The sequence below is a fragment of the Magnolia sinica genome, chromosome 1 (genome assembly GCF_029962835.1).
Source record: "Magnolia sinica isolate HGM2019 chromosome 1, MsV1, whole genome shotgun sequence".
Classification (NCBI taxonomy): Eukaryota; Viridiplantae; Streptophyta; class Magnoliopsida; order Magnoliales; family Magnoliaceae; genus Magnolia; species Magnolia sinica.
Window position 1 is genome coordinate 107,595,679 of NC_080573.1, and position 22,906 is coordinate 107,618,584.

Genomic DNA, 22,906 nt, shown 5'->3' on the forward strand with positions numbered 1-22,906 from the left:
CAAATGCTATGATCAGTCACTCCTCATATCAGGCATACATATGATGCGTATGATCATGAATCATGGATCTATAATAAACATGTTATGTGGTGATGTGATCTGTTCATAACAAAGATGGGCCTAGATGGCCTACACACTACAAGTATGGGCCTATCATTGGGCCCTAGGGAGAGTCACAATGAAGACATTTAACCAACAATGTACTTATAATGTGGGCGTCAAACCATTATTGCTCCTAAGGCATAACCCGCTATAAAGGTCAACACATAAACCATGGTGAAATCACATTACAATGGGCCTTATGTACAACCCATTGGGCCTCGACCCATGGGCCTTTAATACATCAAATGGGCCTCATAACATGGGTCTTGTATATATACATCAAGGTGGGCCTCAACAACGGGCCACAAATACATCAAGATGGGCCTTATATATATATATATATATATCGATATATATATATATATATATATATATATATATATATATATATATATATATATATATATATATATATATATATATATATATATGAATCATATCAAAAGATCAACTGGACCACACTCCAAATAACAGTGGTGACAATGATTTCCACCATTAAAATTCTTAAGGCCCACCATAACATTTATTTTCTATCCAATCTGGTCATGAGGTCACATAGACTTGGATTAAGAGGAAAATAAATTTCTTAATGATCCAAACTCTTGTGACAACAAAGGAGTTTCAATGGCAGAAGCTCAATCCCCAATGCCTTTTTTGCTGGGTGGTCCACTTGATCCTAGATCTGTCTCAGTCTTTAGCTCATGCCATAAAATGAGCTTTGAAAATGGTTGGATGGCTTGGATGCAACACATGCATCATGGTGGGTCCCATAAATGGACGGCGTGGATGACACAGGCAGGACCCACAGAACTTGGTGACGCCACTGTAGTAGCTACTTAGCTGGAGTGAGGTACACTAGCCGTCCCACCCTGGGATGGTATGGAATACAATATATAGATCAGTGGGTCCCACGTGGGGCCCACCATAATGTTTCTCTACCATCCAAGCCATTGACAAGGTCACACGGACCTTGATGAAAAGGAAAAACAAATTTCATAATGATCCAAAACTTCTGTGACGCTTAAAAAGGTTTCAATGGTAGACGTTCAATCTCACTGTTTCCTATGAAGTGGGCCACTTGAGTTACATACATGGCTAATTTTTATGGCGGCCCACAGCTAGAAGGAGGGCCCACAAAATGCACAATGTAGATGTTCTACACACATCACGGTGGCACCCATAGCTGGGACCGTGGGTCCTTGCCTCCAGCGCTCAGGACGTTGTTGCGTCCTCTGGTGTCAGCGGCAACAGCAGGCGTTGTTACCTATGTTGTTGTTTTTTTTTAAATAGAAATCTTGCGGTTTTTCCCTTATGGGGCCCGCATCAGGTGAATTCACTCTAGCCATTGCATTTCATGGGTCAGGATCGACCAAAGAAGCCCAATATTCAGTATGTTTTGGCTCAAGGTGGGTCCTAGTCAATTTTAATGGTAAAATCAATATTTTCTATGCTATGGCCTATTAGGAAATCAGATTGGGTTCATTTTTCAGCTCAATGCCTAAAATGATCTGAGGAAAAGGATGGACGGATTGGATTAAGTACATACATCAAGGTGGGGCTTACATGAGTGGTCCACCCAAAAGCTTAAATAAAATATTATATATATATATATATATATATATATATATATATATATATATTTAACTGCTAATACACACCCATGGCAGTACACACACTCCATGTTACCCTCCATCACGTCCAATGTCCAGGGACGCTGGATGACATGGATATAACACAAGCATCATGGTGGGTCCCACCTGTACATGGCCCACCATGCATATATATATATATATTAACATATAAATATAATATATTATATATCATTTAGTGTAGTGTGTGGAACTTCCCACCGTCCCTAGAGTGGACGGTATGGATCTCCTTGAAATGTGGTGGGCCACACCATCTGATGGATGGAGTAGATTTAACATATCGGTGGGGCCCACTTCATTTTAAGAGAGAGAGAGAGAGAGAGAGAGAAATACACGTGAAAGGGAGGGACCCAGCCACTATTGGGCCCCTCACGGTTACATCACATACATCAAAATGGGTCCCACCAACAAGTGGGTCCTAAAATAAGAATTAACGGTGGATCACCCACCTATCGGCCTTCTCCTTGATCCCTTGGACTCCTATGCTCCTTGCCTTCACTATTAATGGTGGTTGATGGAGTTTTGATGGTGGGGATGAGAGATGAGAGGGTGGGCCACACTTGTTGCTTTGGGATAGTTTGGAAAGGCTTGGATGTATGAAAATTTTTGGGTTGCTTGGGAGTGAAGAGAGGGAATGAGAGAGAGAGAGGGAAATGATGGGTGAAAAGGGATGGGATGATGGGGTTGTTGTAAGGAAAGGTGATGGGGAGGCATGGCTTAGTTTGAAATTTTGTAAAGAGGGATGGTTAGGGGAGAGAGAGAGTTGACTTATGGAAAAGGAGGGATGGGTGTTGTACTTGGGGTATGGCTTGTACTTGACATTGATTAATTGATTGATTGATGAGACATGTTGTAGAGATTCTCTCAAAATTCGTAACGTGTGGCGTTTCTTTGAAATAAACGTCGGCCTACATCTCCGGGCTTGGGTATCAGTTCGGTGCACGAGTTGTGGCGACGGTGCGATCGCTAGGGTACAAGTTTCGAGTTGTGTCGACTCTAATATGCGGGACTCGACTTAGGATCGCGTGTAAACATCATATACGGGTTGAAGGTTGCCAGAATTTGACCGGGAGGACTGCGGAAGCCTTTGAAACGGTACAGACTAGGATACGAGTCTTACAACTCTCCCTTCCAAATAAAAATTTCATCCTCAAAATTTACACGATCATTGTAAGTAATTATAAATCATAATAAAAGAGGAAATAAGGTATCTTTATATAAAATTGGAGACAGTATACAGGATACAACATACAATCAATCATCAAAGAGATGGGGATAATGCTTTCGAATCTCAGCTCGTGCTCCCAAGACGCCTCATCAATAGAATGGTGACCCCACTGAACTTTCACCAAGGGAATGACCTTGGTCTAGAGGACCTGCTCCTTCTGATAAAGGATACGAACTGGCTGCTCAATGTAAGAAGCGTCCTCACGAACCTCCAGCGGCTGCCAATCAATAACAGGAATAATATCTGACCCACACTTGCTCAGCATAGAGATATGGAAAATGTTGTGGATGTCAGACAACTGAGATGGTAAGGCAATCCGATAGGCCACGACGCCAATGCGCTCAGTGATCTCAAAAGGTCCTATGAATCTCGGGGTAAGCTTGTCCTTCGTTCTAAATCGAACTACGCCCTTCATGGGCGAGACCTTGAGATACACATGGTCCCCTACATCAAACTCTAAGGGACGACGCCGGCGATCAACAAAACTCTTTTGCCGGCTCTGAGCTGTGCGTATCCTCTGCCTGATGATGTCGATAGCCTCTGACGTCTACTACACAAGCTCAGGACCTAGGAGACGTCGCTCTCTGACCTCAGTCCAACAACTCGGAGATCTGCATGGTCTGCCATATAATGCCTTAAAAAGAGCCATGCCAATGGTCGCCTGATAGCTGTTGTTGTATGCGAACTCAACCAATCACAGATGCTCATCCCAGCTACCCCCGAAGTCAATCACGCAGGCCCGAAGCATGTCCTCAAGGATCTGATTGACCCTCTCGGTCTGGCCATCGATCTGCGGGTGATATGCGGTGCTGAGCTGTAAATCAGTGCTCGTCGCTCTCAGAAAGCTCCTCCAAAACTAAGACATGAACCTCGGGTCTCGGTTAGAAATGATCAAGACTAGAACGCTGTGTAGTCTCACAATCTCCTCTATGAATAACCTTGCAAGCCAGTCCAAAGGCCAAGTCGCACGAATCGCAAGAAAATGTGCCAACTTCGTCAAACTATCAACGACGACCCAGATAGCGTCTTGACATCGCTGAGTCCTCGGTAAGCCCATGATAAAATCTGTCGACACATGCTCCCACTTCCATGTCGGGATGCTCAACGGCTGCAATGGACTAGGGGGTCGCTGATGATTGGCCTTGACATGCTGGCATGTGTCACACTCGGCCATAAAATTGGTGATCTGGTGCTTCATCCCCGCCTATAAATACTGTCTCCGTATATTACGATACATCTTCGTCGAGCCATGGTGGATAGAAAATCACGATCGATGTGCCTCAGTCATAAGATCTCTGCAGAACTCAGGAATATCTGGGACACATAATCGGCCTCTGAAGCGAAGTTCACTATCAGCACCAATTTGCCAATCTGTCTGACTGTCAAATGCTACTTTTGCTCGGTAATCCTGTAACGACTCGTCTATATGCTGAGCCTCGATCACCCTTGCGACAAGAGAGGGTTGAATCGACAGGCTCGATAGCTGAACGATAGAAGACTGCAGACTAAAATCGAAGTCATACTCTGTTATATCCTCGAGCATCCTCCACTCCTAAATCATCATGTGTGCTACTAGGCCTTACGACTGACTGCTGAGGGCATCCGCCACCACATTTTTCTTGCCTGGGTGGTACTGGAGATAAAAATTATAGTCCTTCAGAAGCTCCATCTAGCGCCTCTACCTCATGTTCAGCTCGGACTAAGAGAATAAGTACTTTAAGCTCTTGTGGTCAGAGAAGAGCTCGAACCTGACGCCATAGAGATAGTGTCTCCACACCTTCAGTGCGAAGATGGCTGCTGCCAGATCCAAATCATGCGTAGGGTAGTTCAGCTCATGGACCTTGAGCTGATGAGATGCATAAGCCATTGGTCTCCCGTGCTGCATCAGGACAGTACCCAAGCTAATACGCGAAGCATCGGTAAATACAACAAATCTATCACTCCCAGAGGGAAGAGTAAGGATAGGAGCAGACGTCAGATGATCCTTCAACTTCAAGAATGCCTGCTCACATGCGTCAGTCCAAACAAAATCTACGCCCTTTCAAGTCAAGCTGGTCAACGGGGCTGCAATACGAGAGAAACCCTCAATGAAATGCCGATAGTATCTCGCTAAACCAAGGAAACTGTGGATCTCGGATGCAGTCGTGGGCTGGCCCGACAGATATACTGCCTCAACCTTCGAGGGGTCTGCTGCGACACCCTCCCTCGTCACCACGAGATCGAGGAACCTCACCTCCTCCTGCCAAAACTCGCACTTCTCCAGCTTCTCATACAACTGGTGGGCATGGAGGGTCTACAACACGATCTCCAGATGCTGCATATGGTCCTCATGGGTCCTCGAATATATCATAATGTCGTCGATGAAGACCACAACAAACTGATCGAGATACGAACGGAAGACTTCATTCATTAACTGCATGAAGACTGCGGGTGCATTGGTCAGTCCAAGGGACATGACCTGAAACTCAAAATGACCATAACACGTCCTGAAAGCCGTCTTCGGGATGTCCTCCTCTCGGACCCGAATCTGATGATAACCGGAACGTAGGTCAATCTTTGAAAAGAACTGTGCACCTGTAGCTGATCAAACAAATCATCTATCCGTAGGAGCGGGTACTTGTTCTTGATCGTGACCCGGTTGAGCTCGTGATAATACACACAGTGCCTCAATGAGCCATCCTTCTTCCTGACGAAGAGTATTGGTGCTCCCCAAGGTGAACTACTCGGACGAATGAATCCCAACTCATGCAACTCGTCCAATTGATGATGCAGCTCACGTAACTCCATCGGTGCCATACGGTGTGGGGCCTTCGAAATAGGCGCTGTACTGGGCAAAAGATCGATCTGAAACTTAATATGACGACAAGGCGGCAACCCCAGAATCTCCTGGAACACATCGGGGAAGTCACAGACAATTGGCAACTGATCAATACAAGTGGCAACAGACTCCTCAACGGCATAGGACATCAAGTAAGATAATGGCTCTCCTCGGGGCTTGGCAACGAACTGAAACTACAGCAAGTCTGGTATGCAGAACGTGATTGTCGTTGCGGAACAGTTTAAGATGGCGTGGTACTCGATAAGCCAATCCATGCCCAAGATAATGTCGAAGTTTGACATCGGCAACACGTACAAGTCGGCGGGTAAGAAAATCTCTCTCACTAACACGGGGTAAGATGAACAGAAGCGGCCTAATACTGTAGTCTTCCCTAAGGGCATTGATACGATCAATCCCTCACTAGTGGACTCTGTCGACAATCTAGTCGATCGATAAAAATCCTCAGACACGAATGAGTGTGAAGCACTGGAATCAAATAATACTTGAGCGATGCATGTAGAGACTGAGAGTATACCCTCAACGACTCCTCCAGAGGACTGCGGGTCTTGCTGGGCCGCATAGAACCTAGCCTGAGCTGGTTGGGGAGGTGCATGCCCCCTCTGAGGTCCCTGTACTGCTGTCTCTACTGCTGCTGGGGCCTCGGCGCTGAGGTGGTTGTGGTCGCTGCTGATGGAGTTGTTGCTGCACTAAAGGCTGCTGCTGTGCTCTCGGCTACTACTGCTAAGGTCGGGGACACTCCCACCTATGGTGTCCTATCCCACCGCATCCATAGCAGGTATCAAAAAGTTATTTTTGAGGTGGTGCAGTTGGAGGTTCCGATGGTGCTACTAGTGCTCTGGCGGAAGGTGGCTCCTATATCTCTGCAGTCGTCGATGCTGCTGAGAGCTACAGGAGGGGGCCTGCCTCTTTCGGTCCCTCCTCTAATCTCGATCGGTCTGTGAACCAGCCCACTCAGTCTCATAAATTTGGGCCTTCTGTACTACCGCCTGAAAGGTCAGGAGCTCATGCCCAATAACACGACCTCAAAGACCGTAACGCAAGCTGTTCTCGAAACGGCGGGCCTTCCGCCCCTCATCATCAACCAGATATGGCGCAAACCTCGATAGCGCCACAAAATGGGCCACATACTATGCCACGGATATGTCCCCTTCCACCAGAGTCTCGAACTCTAACGCTCTCTGATGACGAATGTGGTCGGGGAAGTACTACTGCTCGAATCGGTTAATAAAATCCTCCCATGTCTAGACATAAGCCGGCCCTACAACATGGGTAATGGAGGTCCACCAGTGCTCGACTTCTCCCTGAAGAAGAAATACGGTCAACCGAACTTGCTGCTGGGTCCTACATGCCATGGTATCAAAAATCTTTTCCACATCGGAGTGCCACCTCTCAGCTGCTGTCGGATCTGGCTCGCCCTAGAAATGTAGAGGATCGAGCTGTCTGAACTCACGAAGAAGGGTGCTTGCTCGCTCCTGCTTGGCCTGAGCTGTGAAACAACTGGGGACCTGCCCTGTCCCTGAAGTGCGGCTGTCACAGCCTGTAACATCAGCTGTAACTGAGAGGCACTCATAGGTACGGTTAGATTTGCACCGGTCTCAAGTGGAGGAACGACATCCTCAGGCTGGGGAGCAGGGATCTCTGTGGAACGGGAGCCGCAAGTGGTAAAGCGGGAGCATCAGGTGGTGGAGCGAGAGTCGATCGGATCACTTTCCTGCGTGGCATATCCTATAGAAAGAATAAGGATGCCAATCAACCTTAAGAATCACACGTTTAGGGAACTCAATCGGAAGGTTGCGCACTCGGAACCTAATCGTCATAAACCCATAACAAACATGTGATGTTATTCTCGGTAATTCCTAAGTTATGCTCTGATACCAACTTCTATCACGCCCCAAACTCAAAAACTGGGCTCACAAAATCCCCGATCATCGAATCCGGCGCCGACAGCCTCCATATTACTCCATTCTTGGCTCCCGGTACTTATACACCAGGTTCCGATCCTGGGATCCTACAAGGAGGATTTCAAACATGATTTGATTCGTAATGAGCATAACATAAGCATAACTCACGAACAATAACCACAAGAACACCATTACAAAATCGACTATGATTAAAAACTTTGAGTACAATGCGTATGAAAGGGAAATACAATATAATGAAAGTAATAAAACTCCAGAAGCTCAGCTACACACTCCAACTGCGGCGAGGTTATGGCTACGTCCTGGCATCACCTGCACGCATCAATCTTGCATAAGCTTATAAAAAGCTTAGAGGGTGGTGTAAGTGTGTGTGCAATATGAGCGTGCTCAGAATGCAAGGTCAGAGTAATGTGGAATCATGCTGATGAGAACATGAATGCAAGTAGCTGTACCAAGGCTTTGTAGTGCAAGATATGAATGCTATCGGCCATATCGAGACCATGCGATGCATGATGCAACTCAAGCATACCAATCCTCATCCAAATCTACATACAGCTCATCAAATATCAGTATAGTTCTCATTCTGAAAAATCACTAGGGTTTAGTATACTCCAAATGGCACTACTCCTCTCCCAGCCGCACAGTCCAAGTGAGAGTAAGAAACCTCACTATCCGCCTGGCCAATAGTCTGCCAATACCTATCCGACATATCGATAGCGGACCCATTTACGAGCTGGTCAAACTCAGCCTAGTAATGCCCCCTACCCTCGGACGAGTAAGGCCACACCCCCTTCCAACTGACCATGACACAGTGGGAGATGCGACCTCCTGGTATTCGGCCCTCGTGCGCTCATATATCCACTTGGTCACGACGTTGGAGTCATCCTCTCGTACATCGAGTTTAGAAATTTTTACATAGGGACATCTATGGGGCCCTGATACTAGAACAGTATTTTTGGTATCCAATCCAGCCATCCACGATGTGTCTGTGGAAGCTATGGCCCTGATGTCGCTAGGGCATACAATAATCATAATCACACACATGTAAGTGCACGAACCACTCTACCAGACATGCAACAATCCTGCGCGTATCGAGCGCTCATGTAGGGCAACTCTGCCTATCTGGGAGCCCATAAACAATTTACCCGAAGGCATATGCTATGATCAGTCACTCCTCATATCAGGCATACATAGGATGCGTATGATCATGAATCATAGATCCATAATAAACATGTTATGTAGTGATGGGCTCTGTTCATAACAAGATGGCCCTAGACGGCCTACACACTACAAGTATGGGCCTATCATTGGGCCCTAGGGAGAGTCACAATGCGGACATTTAACCAACATTGTACTTACAATGTGGGCGTCAAACCATCATTGCTCTCAAGGCATAGCCCGCTATAAAGGTCAACACATAAACCATGGTGGAATCACATTACAATGGGCCTTATGTACAACCCATTGGGCCTCGACCCATGGGCCTTCAATACATCAAATGGGCCTCATAACATGGGTCTCGTATATATATCAAGGTGGGCCTCAACAACGGGCCACAAATATATCAAGATAGGCCAATCACATGGGCCTCATATATATCAAAGTGGGCCTTAACAACGGGCCACAAATACATCAAGATGGGCCAATCACATGGGCCTTATATATATACATATATATATATATATATATATATATGTATGAATCATATCAAAAGATCAACTGGACCACACTCCAATAACAGTGGTGACAATGATTTCCACCATTAAAATTCTTAAGGCCCACGTAACATTTATTTTCTATCCAATCTGGTCATGAGGTCACACAGACTTAGATTAAGAGGAAAATAAATTTCTTAATGATTCAAACTCTTGTGACAACAAAGGAATTTCAATGGCAGAAGCTCAATCCCCAATGCCTTTTTTACTAGGTGGTCCACTTGATCTGAGATCAGTCTCAGTCTTTAGCTCATGCCATAAAATGAGCTTTGAAAATGGTTGGATGGCTTGGATGCAACACATGGATCATGGTGGGTCCCATAGATGGATGACGTGGATGACACAGGCGGGACCCACAAAACTTGGTGACGCCACTACAGTAGCTACTTAGCTGGAGTGAGGTACACTAGCCGTCCCACCCTGGGACAGTATGGGATACAATACATACATCAGTGGGTCCCACGTGGGCCCCACCATAATGTTTCTCTGCCATCCAAGCCATTGACAAGGTCACACGGACCCTGATGAAACGGAAAAACAAATTTCATAATGATCTAGAACTTTTGTGACGCTTAAAAAGGTTTCAATGGTAGACGTTCAATCCCACTGTTTCCTGTGAAGTGGGCCACCTGAGTTACATACACGGTTGATTTTTATGGCGGCCCACAGCTAGAAGGAGGGCCCACAAAATGCACAGTGTAGATGTTCTACACACATCACGGTGGGACCCACAGCTGGGACCATGGGTCCTTGCCTCTAGCGCCCAGGAAGCTGTTGTGTCCTCTAGTGTTAGCGGTAGTAGCAGGCGCTGCTGCCTATGTTGTCGTTGTTTTTTTTTTTTTAAATATAAATCTTGCGATTTTTCCCTTGTGGGGCCCGCATTAGGAGAATCCACTCCAGCCATTACATTTCATGGGTCAGGACTGACCAAACAAGCCCAATATTCAGTATGTTTTGGCTCAAGGTGGGTCCTAGTCAATTTTAACAGTAAAATTAATATTTTCTATGCTATGGCCCGCCAGGAAATCGGATTGGGTTCATTTTTCGGCTCAACGCCTAAAATGATCTGAGGAAAAGGATAGCGGATTGGATTAAGTACATACATCAAGGTGGGGCCTACATGAGTGGTCCACCCAAAAGCTTAAATATAATATTATATATATATATATATATATATATATATATTTAACTGCTAATACACACCTATGGCAGTATACGCACTCCATGTTAGCCTCCATCACGTCCAGCGTCCAGGGACGCTGGATGACATGGATATAACACAAGCATCGTGGTGGGTCCCACCTGTACATGGCCCACCATGCATATATATATATATATATTAACATATAAATATAATATATTATATATCATTTAGTCTGGTGTGTGGAACTTCCCACCGTCCCTAGAGTGGACGGTATGGATCTCCTTGAAATGTGGTGGGCCACACCATCTAATGGATGGAGTAGATTTAACATATCGGTGGGGTCCACTTCATTTTAAGAGAGAGAGAGAGAGAGAGAGAGATAGATACAGATGAAGGGGAGGGACCACGCCACTATTGGGCCCCTCACGGTTACATCACATACATCAAAATGTGTCCCACCAACAAGTGGGCCTTAAAATAAGAATTAACGGTGGATCACCCACCTATCAGCCTTCTCCTTGATCCCTTGGACTCCTATGCTCCTTACCTTCACTATTAATGATGGCTGATGGAGTTTTGATGGTGGGGATGAGAGATGAGAGGGTGGGCTACACTTGTTGCTTTGGGATAGTTTGGAAAGGCTTGGACGTATGAAAATTTTTGGGTTGCTTGGGAGTGAAGAGAGGGAATGAGAGAGAGAGGGAAATGATGGGTGAAAAGGGATGGGATGATGGGGTTGTTATAAGGAAAGGTGATGGGGAGGCATGACTTAGTTTGAAATTTTGTAAAGAGGGATGGTTAGGGGAGAGAGAGAGTTGACTTATGGAAAAGGAGGGATGGGTGTTGTACTTGGGGTATGGCTTGTACTTGACATTGATTGATTGATGGGACATGTTGTAGAGATTCCCTCAAAATTTGTATTGCGGGGCGTTTCTTTAAAATAAACGCAGGCCCACATCTCTTGGCCTGGGTATCGGTTTAGTGCGCGAGTCGTGGCGTTGGAACCGCGGCAATGGCACGGTCGCTAGGGTACAAGTTTTGAGTTGTGTGGACTTTAATATACGAGACTTGACTTAGGATCACGTGCAAATGTCGAATACAGGTCGAAGGTTGCCAGAATTCGACCGGGAGGACCGCGGAAGTTTACGAAATGGTACTGCCTTGGATACGGGTCTTACAGTACTAATGGGGTGGTCGGGATGATTTTTTCTAGGTATAGCCCATCCAAGAGTTCACCCAATGACTGGATGGTCTCTATCAATCATCATCTATGAATGATAAGTATCTCAGCTTTTACTGATTGAAAATTCATGTTCGGGGGCCCATTGCATGGATATATATCCTACAAGGCCGAATGATCCCGAGTGGGTAATCTGGCAACGGAACAAGGAGATCAATATCATCGACGGATGGATTGCACAGTACTATTCTGATCTTGCTACTAGGACCATAAACCAAGCTTGAGTGGTTCTGCACCGATGCCGTGATTGATGTGTGAACACCTGGATGCCTACTTTCCTTTTCTATTTTGGTTAAAACAAATCTCCCTCAGATTTCTCTTGAATTTTATGTGAGAACACTTATGCTATTTAAGTTTTATGTTAAATGCAGATCCACATATGGTGCTATGTAAATCTGATTCGCTCCTTGTGTTTCCCATAATCTATTAGGTATATAATAAATAAGTTGTTCTTAAATATTACATAAGGTCACACGTATGAATCTTGGAAAGTGATTCCTTTTTGTATTATGTCTTTGATTTACAGTTGATGTGTCTAAAAATTATAAAAATTGGTCCATAAGAAGTTCTACACTCAGGGTAATAGATGAGCAGTTTAGAATGCCAAACATGAGTGGGGGTCCAGCTAATATCATAGATCAGAGACCCTTTAGATGTGGTTTTTGAAGAGAGTTTTTTTTTTTTCAATTTTTTGGCATTTTGAAATTTTTTGGATGTACGTATTTGATTTTTGTGGATTTTTTGTTTTTATTTTTTTTGAAGGTTATATATATATATATATATATATATATATATATATATATATATAGGATCTGTCATACACCGAGATCTCTTAGTCTTGGTCAGAGTTCCAATGCCTATTTATAAAGGCATTTTTTTTAAAGATAAGGACATTGAGATGCTTGGCCAACCAATACAAAAGTCATGGAGATGAACTAATTGGAGCCCTGCGCCCCTTCCTCTTAGGAGGCAGGGCTCCAGGACATAATGGGTTGATCTATTCTATCGTGCCAAATCATAATGATGTCTGTGTGTGTTTGGGGGGGGGGGGGGTGCTGAGTTCTGACTCCATGTCAAACATTATAACGCCCCGTGTTTTCAGGACTCGAGTACATGACCCATCTCAAAAACCCGAGTGTTAACCTTAAAAAATGGTCAAATTCGAGTATACATTCACTACGCCAAAATCGTAGATTTGCGACGGACCAAATCCTTCGTAAAACCAAAAAAGATAGATTTCCTCCGTCACTGTTTACTGGGTTTTTTTTCCAACGGATAAAATCCGTCATTGAATCTAGGACGGATAAGGTCCGTCGCATATTACCGATGGATAAGATCTGTCGCAACAAATTAAAAATCCGTTGCTGAAATGCTGAAAAAACCCCCCAAATTATGTCATTATAAATATTAGCGACAGATAAGGTCCGTTGCTAATATGAGGAATGCGATGGACTCGAATCCGTCGTTGATATGCTACTTGTTGAGAAATCAACGACGGATAATATCTGTAAATTTTAAAAAAATATCGTCAGATTTTATTTTATTTTTATTATTGTTATTATTATTATTTTTGAATCTTACACCTGATAGTCATTCCAAAATTAATTCACATGATTGTTAATAAGAATTCCATTCACAAAATTGGTAACAACTCAAATCAATAAAGAGGAAATGGCTAAGTGGGGCCATTTGAATGGACTACTACAGGTACACCTTTCTTTTTAGATAATTCAAATCAAACCTTAATTAAGAAAAATTATAATAGACAATATGTAACCTGTAGGACAAACAAACCATCTTTAGCCAAAATGGATTCGCAACCATCAAAGAACTCTTCCATGTATTCATGGCCAACTCCTATCATCTCACTACAATAAAATAAAATAAAAAATCACTAGTTGGTGAATGTAATTTAATTTTGTCTGTTAAACACTGTTGGACTTTCAGCAGTTGCCGGGAAATCACCATGATATAATCCTTCATTGGCTGATGAGTAGTCAATCATCATGTCGATGAATCCAATGGCCTTGGCTGCACGGATTCTCAATGGACTTGAGAGTTTTCATCAATGTGAAAATGTCACGACAGGGAGATACTCTAGCAAGTACCATGTCTCAGAAAATAAAAGTACGAAGATAGTAGTCATACCAGCGGATATTGTATTAACTCGAATCTTGTGGCACCTTCCTGCTTCAAATGAGCACCTTCCAGATCAGAAAATGTTATAAATACAGCCCCATTTGTTTCAGGAAATTATATATTTTGCATTGAAGGTAGTAGACCTACCAGCTATAAAAATTTCACCTTGGTATCACTCTCTAGAGCAGCTTTAGCTGAACTATGCCCCACCATATTTGTATGCATTAATATATAAAGAACAACACAACAATAATAATCCTTTCTTTAATAGTTCTGGTTTACATGGGCTGATAAAATCACAGGGTGTGTAAATCAAGTTACTCAGGAATGATCCTTTCGGCAGCAATGTATGTGAGAGAAATTGATGCACCACCTGCAACATTACATGGACCACATGTTCATATGGTAAGTTGACTGCACATACATACAAATATAGAGGTTGGCTAGGCAGCCCATTCTACACCAAGCCACAAGTTCCAACAAGGCACATGGTGCCAATCTCAGCCATTCATCAAGTGGTCCCACAGTGTAGATGACCCTAGCTAGCCAAAAAAATCAGGCAGCCCACTTTTTTTTTTCTTTTTCATTTTCTGAGAAGCTTGCCTGGATTCATTATTGGAACAAAATGCTTGAGCAATGACACATAGGAATAACTTGATGCTGAAATCGCTGCAAGATATCCATTTCAGGATGTCTCTAATAGAGGTTTACTAACCTATAAAGGAAATTACAAGTTAGACGAAAACAACAAACATAAACATGAGAAGGGGCATGAATAATATAGTTACTACGGTACCTCTAGGCCAGTGGTAAGAGAGTGCACAAGGATGTCAGTGCTCCCAAAGTCATGTTTTACTAATTCAGCTACTTCCTGTGAAGGTGTCAAAACTGTGTTTGAATGAAAAACAACATAGTGGTAGAGGGTATTGATAGGGAAGACCTAGTGCTAAATCAAGAAGGAAATTTTCAGGATCTAACACGCATAATCACACATAAACATAGCAGTGTATAAGATAACAATTTGTTAAACAAATGCAATAAATGAGGTACTTAAATTACCCATCAGAATAACTCACAGTTTGGTTTCATTCATTTTCAGGTAGTTAAGCAATTGCAATGGACATGTAGCTACAATTTGACATAGAACCTTGGATAATACTTCAACCATTTTCATTGTTTTTGGTATTATAATTGTAGTGGAACATTGGATCATTCCTCATAAAACCTTCAAAATAATGGCATCAATAAAACCTTCAAAATAGATTGTTCTGTAAATTTTATACTTCTATTACCACAACTAATATACTTCCATTACCACAACTAAAACCAGTTGTAGTGGTAATTGGAAAGAAACTCTCAATAAGAATGAAGGAGATAATGGAAGGATTTCTCTAATGGAGTAATTAAAATGTCTCTATTTTAATTTAATTTATTTTAAAGATAAACTTCACCTGAAAATGCATCGAACAGTAGGCCATGTAACATTCGATGGAAGCAAATTGTTTTATATTGAGTTGCATGTTTGTGTTTTTTGTTTTTTTTTTTTTTTTTTCTTAGTCTTATTCTTGTAAGACTCATTTGTCATTAGTTAATATAACTTCATGATCATGCTTCAAAAGTTTAAAATTAATAGGATTATTGTTTCCTATGCTTGCAATGATTGCCACTTCTTCTATTTCAATAACTATTATCTATTGTTATTTAATTATTGGAATGAAACCTTAATATCTGAAAATTTTGAGATGCATGAGTGGCGGAGTATGGAATGGGTGGAATGGCATCTGCACATGGTGATGTCTACAGTTATGGGATCCTTCTTTTGGAAATGTTCACAGGAAAGAGACCAATTGATGACATGTTTAAAGATAGTCTGAGCCTTCATGAATTTGCAAAAAGGACTTTGCCTGATCAAGTGATGAGGATTGTAGACCCACGTCTGCTCTTAGAAGAAGTTCGAGCTCTGAACAACATACAACAATGCAACACTCCCTTGAGTAAAATGCAAGAGTGCTTGGTTTCTATAGTTGAAATTGGTGTCTCATGTTCTGTAGAATCTCCAAACAAAAGAATGAAGATAAGAGATATTGTCGTGGAAATTCATGTAATCAGGGATTTATATCTTGGGGCTGGAATCTACCAAGACAGCCACAATTGAGGGGCCAAGGTTCATCTTCTCTTTTGTATATCTTGACATATTTTGGGTGTTTAAGGATGGAAGATATGTAGTGTATGGTAAGTTGCATCAGGTGTTCTAATTGTATTCCTTCTCTCCAATGATGCCTAGGAAATTATCGTATTGTAAGATATTATCTTTCTAAGAAATGATTTTCCAACTAAATTCTAGATATGGATAGAATGAAGTGAATAGAAAATCAAAGTTATGGATAGAATGAAGTGAATAGAAAATCAAAGTGGGCAATGATTCTAGACGGAAGATCGTATTGGTCGCATGATTTCAAACATTCCAAATGTTAAGCACTGGTATAGATGGATCATATACTGAAAGTTGTTGACATGGAAAGATCTAACCATCTGACTAGTGGCCATCAATGAATAGTTAAAATAAAATGGTCTGCTATCCAATTTGGATCAATGTGATTGTTGAGATCCATTAGAAATTGTGTTTAGTCAGAAAAAATATGTTCCATCAGGCTCACAAGTTGTCCATTTGTTCATTTGTTTTCTACACCATGGCCCACCTGATGAATTGGCTAGAGATTTTTGGTTAGCACATTTTCACAGCTGTGCCCACATGAATGGTACTCAGATTCGGTATGACCCCTCCATTACCAATTGGGGTGCTGGAAAAGAGAAATGCTCACACACAACTAGCTGTACATCGACTAGTTGGCATGTGGGACCCACCATAGTGTTTGTATCATGAAATCTCACCAACCAGCAAGGTTGTCCCTTTATGAAAATTGGATCCCCCAAAAATCAGGTTAATCCAACTATCAGGTGGGACACACCTTAGAAAACCAAGAACAACCAACCAAAAAACTCCACATTCATTTGGGATCCCATTCTCATGGTTAGGCTAACTAGATCTTTAGGGCATCCCACTTTCATGGTGGGACAACCTTGTTGGGGCAGCGAGATACCACATAAACAACATTGTGGCCTCCACATACCAACTAGTTGGATGTACAATCAGTTGTGTGTGTGTGTGTGTGTGTGTGTGTGTGTGTGTTCTTGTGTGTTTAAAGCTGAATTACATTTGAACTGTGTCAAGGTACATATGTGGCCCAAGCGGTGACCAAACTATTTGATTTATGTCCAGGGTACATTCACGATGGGGCCCATTGTGTAAAAGCCTAATTCACAACCACTTATGCTACTTTGCCAAATGTGTGAAATGGCCTGATTTTTAAAGTATAAGATCTAAACAGCGCGCCTCACTTGCTGGAGAGAGATGATTAAGCACTAGTGGCATGGCCAATGCACACGTGTGGGCTACATAAACCAATATTTCACATATAAAAAATATTGGACCTAGTATTATCTGCTACATACTAGTACATACAACCAATATTAGGGCACCATACCATAAGCTACAAGAATTTCATGTCCCCTTAAACAAGGTATCCTCCATTGATAACACACACACACACACACACACACACACACGTATTGTAAGTTTTTTATTTTCATTTACATTCGCAAATATATTCATCATCCATCCAACTGTTAACAACATTTACAAAAAAGAAAATATATCCAACCAACTCTTAATAATAATTTGTAACTTAACCTACTAGGAACCGTCATGCACCGTAATGTCTTACGGCAGAGCGGGTTCTAAGGAGTTACAAGTTGACCCTGACGATAGCATATAAATGAAGCGATAAAGATATAAATGATTCAAGATTAATTTAAAGTTTCAAGAACTTACATCCACCTCACTCTTACTACCAAGTAGTCCTGACGAAAATCAATCCACACTACAAGAAGGGGAAAAAAAAAGAATTTGTGGCTCCACCGACACGGTCTAGTATGAACAACTGCTTACGTACCTAATGTTCGGAAGATTGGGATCAAGCCACTATGTAGTTCTTAATATTTAAATCAGAACATTTTACGCATAAGTAGAGAAAAAATCAAATAAATCATAATATAAATATGTGTATCTTCTATTACACATAAGAAGATGAAAAGCTGAAACAAATCACTAGATTAGTAAAGCAAAGCTACTAGATAATTCAAGATAAAGATTTAGTCAAATAATATCCAAAATAACCTCAAACACAATCCACATGTCCTGACCAAATTACAAAAGTATGTTCTTGACTTAAGAAAAGTTTTAAGTAAACTCCTTTAATATCTATGTTTTCGTCAGCACTCTAGGCCAAACGAGAACATCACCCACGTCGCAATCGGCCAACGTCTTCTCCCCAATGTCACTAAACACATCCGCACTAGGAACTTCAACAACATTCAATATAAATTTGATGCAATATGGAGGGATGCCTGCATTATCTCTAATCAGACGCCCACGTGCAACAACTCGACTACGAATATATGTCAAATGACAGATTTGTTCCACCCGTAGAGGTGGAGGTGGAGCTGACTCATCACGACGACTTGAGGTCTCGCTAGATCGAAAAAATGCCTACAATAAATATTTTTTATTATTTTCATGGATAAAATAGTAATTATACATTATTCTTTAATTGTTAAAATACCTGAGAACCAGCAGTACTGCTAGGAGAGCATTGCATTGGTTAAACTAGATTATTTATTTGATTCTGAACTTCAACCAAACGTTCTCTAATGTTGAATATCATGTTCTAGCACATGTCAAATTTCTTGTTCATCTTGTGTTCCATTTGCTGTTTTAATTCATTCAACAATGCTTTAACCTCAGCGATTTCGCCATTTCCTTCTCTAATTTCATTAATGTAAGGGGTTGAAGTAATAATGATAGTTTTTGAAATATGACCCAACCCCTTAACATGTCCTCTTTTATCAAGACTACAAACCTAAATGATAATCTACCATTATTAGTAATGCGTGTATATTAGTTATAGAAAAGGTTCAGAAAGCTAAGTATGTCAAAGTGAAGAGAACAAATGAAAAGCCTGTGAAACCGGGTCGTGATTTAAATCATTATGTATACTAGCAGGGTCATTGACAACTATTTCTTTTATTTTTTCCATTGTGATGCTTAGCTTTTGTGAAGAGAGAGACCCATCGGATTTAGCATGAGTTGCCAGAAACAATTCTGTTCTCGTGATTTGAGTATTTGAATTTTTTTTTCTTGTAATTTACAATGAGAAATCATGTTAATTATTATATATTCTTAAATTGGATTAAAAGAAATTAAAGTTATGTTAAAAACTTACAATCAACTCTGCTGTTCTCGTAGATCCCCGTCGACCAGTCATGTGGGGGAACTTTATCTCTCTTCTTGATACCTTTCCCTTTCCACGATGAGACTTCGCCTCTTCAGTAGATTCGTAATCAACGAATTTGACCCAATCTTCTATCTTCACACCATTAGGATAATTTTTTTTCCTATCTGCATCATGATCATACTTATGCAAGACACATACTCACAATTTGTTCTTCCAGTCCTTCCACATATCATTAGCATGCTTCATTATACATATTTTCACATCTCTCATTATCATCGACATCATATTTGGCCTACGTATTTCATTACATAGGGCAATTAGTCAACAATAATTACATTATAAACATTAGAAAGTAAAACTCGTGTATTTCAATGCTTACCAAAACGGTTCACCAAACATTCCTTAATGGTTTTTGGTAGAAGTCGCCAGTCTTTGTATGAAATTGGACAGTGTGTCCTGACCACATTTCCCAAAAATGAAGTGAATTGATTTTTTTTATCTACAGTAATCTCTCCAACTGAACTGATTGAAACTTTTATCTTTGTGGTGCTTCCTGGGGCAAAACTAGAAGAAGGCCCTGCATATGACATAATTACTAAAAAAATTAAGATTATTAGTTATTTAATATTTTGTTATACATTATAAAGAGATAACGCTATACACATGCATATGTTTTTACTGAATTTGAAAAAAAAAATTTGAAAAGGAAAAATAATCTCATATAGTAGATGTAATTAAATTTACTTCAACCTGATATGAAACATGATCAGTTTCTTATCCGCTTCCGAATACGTGGGTTACTTGATTCAATTTCTACATATGACCCTTCTTGTATATCTTCACTAGTTGGGTCATACAAATCGTCTACTAAGGAAGAGCTCGAGGAACCTGCAGTCAACCTGGCCTCGAACACTAGCGGATCCTCAAATGCATATTCGTCTTTTGTTAGTCGCTTCGGAACATCTAATACAATATGCTAGTTATCTCTTATCAGATCCTTGCAATAGAAGACCTGACCTGCCTGAGATGCAAGGATAAATGGCTCATCCTCTTCCTTGATATTCCTTCTAAACCTTCTTACGTTAACAAATATTAGATTTGTTTACATAACATCCATTTGAAGTATCTTTGATATGCACCCAATCACAGTAGAACAATGTTATCTTGAAGGTGAAGTAGTTTAATTCAAGAATTTGTCTAATGATGCCATAGCAGGTGGCTTCCTGTTCTACCAAGTTCTTATCCCTGGCACTCGCCCTGGACATAGTTAAGGCTTTCATAGAGACCCCAGTGTTTTATGTTGTCAAGTTTTTTCAGAGTCTGATGTGTAAAAAATATATCCATTTACTGAGTATGTATTATATGATGTGGCATCATAGATAGGACCAGCAGCAATTCTCTTAAATTGTGACATTTCTTCATTCTCTAATTGTTCTCTTAACGAAGCATTGTAGTTTACTTCTTTTTGTACTGACGGATTGCCCCTCCGATTTTGTCCCCTACGTGTTTGGCCATGAATGTATGCATTGTACTTTCTATAATTCACATATAATATAATATGTAAATTAAAATTTTACTTTACATGGTACAATCTAAAAACATTAAGGATAGATACATAGACTTTTGTCAACATACCCTAGCCATTGAGCATTTTCAGCGTGATGTTGTAATACCATCTACGTGCTTGTTGATATTGCACATTAGTAAGAAAACTTTTCCCTTTCTTATTGATTTGGAAATTATCGGCATTATCATCACCCTCATCATAGAATATCTTTTTTACTCTCTTATAGCTTCCTAACATCTTATCTGGCATGTAGTCCATGTAGTACATCATGGACTCTTCTAGTATGTAGCGTTCAACAATACAACCCTTTGAATAAGTTTGATTTGTCACATACTTTTTGTATGTTCTCATCATCTTGTACACATTAAAATCAGATATCGATATAAATAGAAAAAAATTAGAAAAAGAAAGTTGATAAATTCTAATAATTAATGTTACCTCTCAAAAGGATACATCCATCGATATCTGACAGGTCCACAAAGTTGTACTTCCTCTGCTAAGTGCACCACTGGGTGTGTCATAGGAATAAAAAAAGATGAGGAAAAATATTTTTCAAATACACATAATGTTTCCACTATTTTATTTTTTGTATTTTGAAGCTCTTCACAATTAATAACTTTTGAACATATGACGTTGAAGAATCTTGATATATCACAAATGACGGTGCACAATGTCTTCTTCTTTCCTAAAAATGAGTGCAAAAATAAAACTGGTAGCAATTGCTGCATCAAAATGTGATAATCATGCGACTTGAGGGCCTTTAGCCGACAATTCTCTAAATTGACATGATGTGTCTAGTTTGCACAATATCCTCTCGGGACTTTTAAATTGCTCAGTGTCAAACAAAACAAGCTGCTTTCAGATGTCGACAATGTGAAAGGAGCTTTGGGTAAGAATAGCTTGTTGTTCCTTTCTTCAGGCCACATAGACTTTCTTATCTTCATAGCCTGAAGATCCTGACCGGCTTGTAAACCATCCTTAGTTTTATCTTTTGTATCGATGATTGTTGCAATGAGGTTCTCGGTGACATTTTTCTCAACATGCATCACATCCAGATTGTGACGAATGGGCAAATGCTCCCAGTATGGCAAGTCAAAAAGGATTGATCTCTTCATCTAGGCAGCAATTTTGATCGGGTCATTCTTAGACTTTTTCTTATTCTTTCCCACTTGCTTTCCAAAAATAGTTTCAATATTATGCATTTTACGTAGTACATCTGAACCTTTCATATGCTTCAGAGCCTTCCTTTTTTCCTCTTTCCCATTGAATCTGGTTCTGTCGGTCCTAAAGTTATGACCTGATGGCAGGAATCTTCTATGTTGCATATATGCAAACTTCTTTCCATGTTCAAGCTAAACTGATTCCGTCTCCTCACTACAAATAGGGCATGTGTACTTTTCTCCTGTCCTACAACTAAAAAGATGTCCATATGATAGACAATCGTGTATTGCCCATAATAAAATTGCCCTCATTGTGAACATATTCTTACTGTGTGAGTCATATGTCATAGATCCTTCCCACAATTCAAGTAACTCTGCAATCAACGGTTGTAAGTAAACGTCAATGTCATGTCCTGGACCTTTTTTTTTCTGGGGATCAAAAGTATTAACATGGTAAACTCCTTCCACATGCATAAATGAGGCGGGAGATTATACGTAACAATCATAACAGGCCAGTAACTATATGAATTGCTCATATTCCTAAAAAGATTGAATCCATTCATTACAAGTTCCAAACGAACGTTGCATAGCTCCGCAACAAAATCAGCATACTTTTCATCTACAATCTTCCACATAGACGAATCCACAGGATGACGCATGCAAATATCATCTTGAGCCGACTTTGAATGCCATATCATATTCTCTGCAATCTCTGGTATAGTGTAGAGTCTTTTTAACCTCGGCGTTAATGGGAAATACCTTAGCACCTTACAAGGTACACGTGGGGCAGTTGACCTTACAACACTATTAAATTTTCATATGCTTGTTCCACATTTTGGACAACACTGCT

General features: G+C 41.0%; 1 pseudogene; it reads left to right on the plus strand.

The window, feature by feature from the left end:
* LOC131248278 (uncharacterized) overlaps window positions 1-12,137 on the plus strand; it is a 50,143-nt pseudogene extending 38,006 nt beyond the window's left edge.
* The last annotated feature ends 10,769 nt before the right edge of the window (window positions 12,138-22,906 follow it).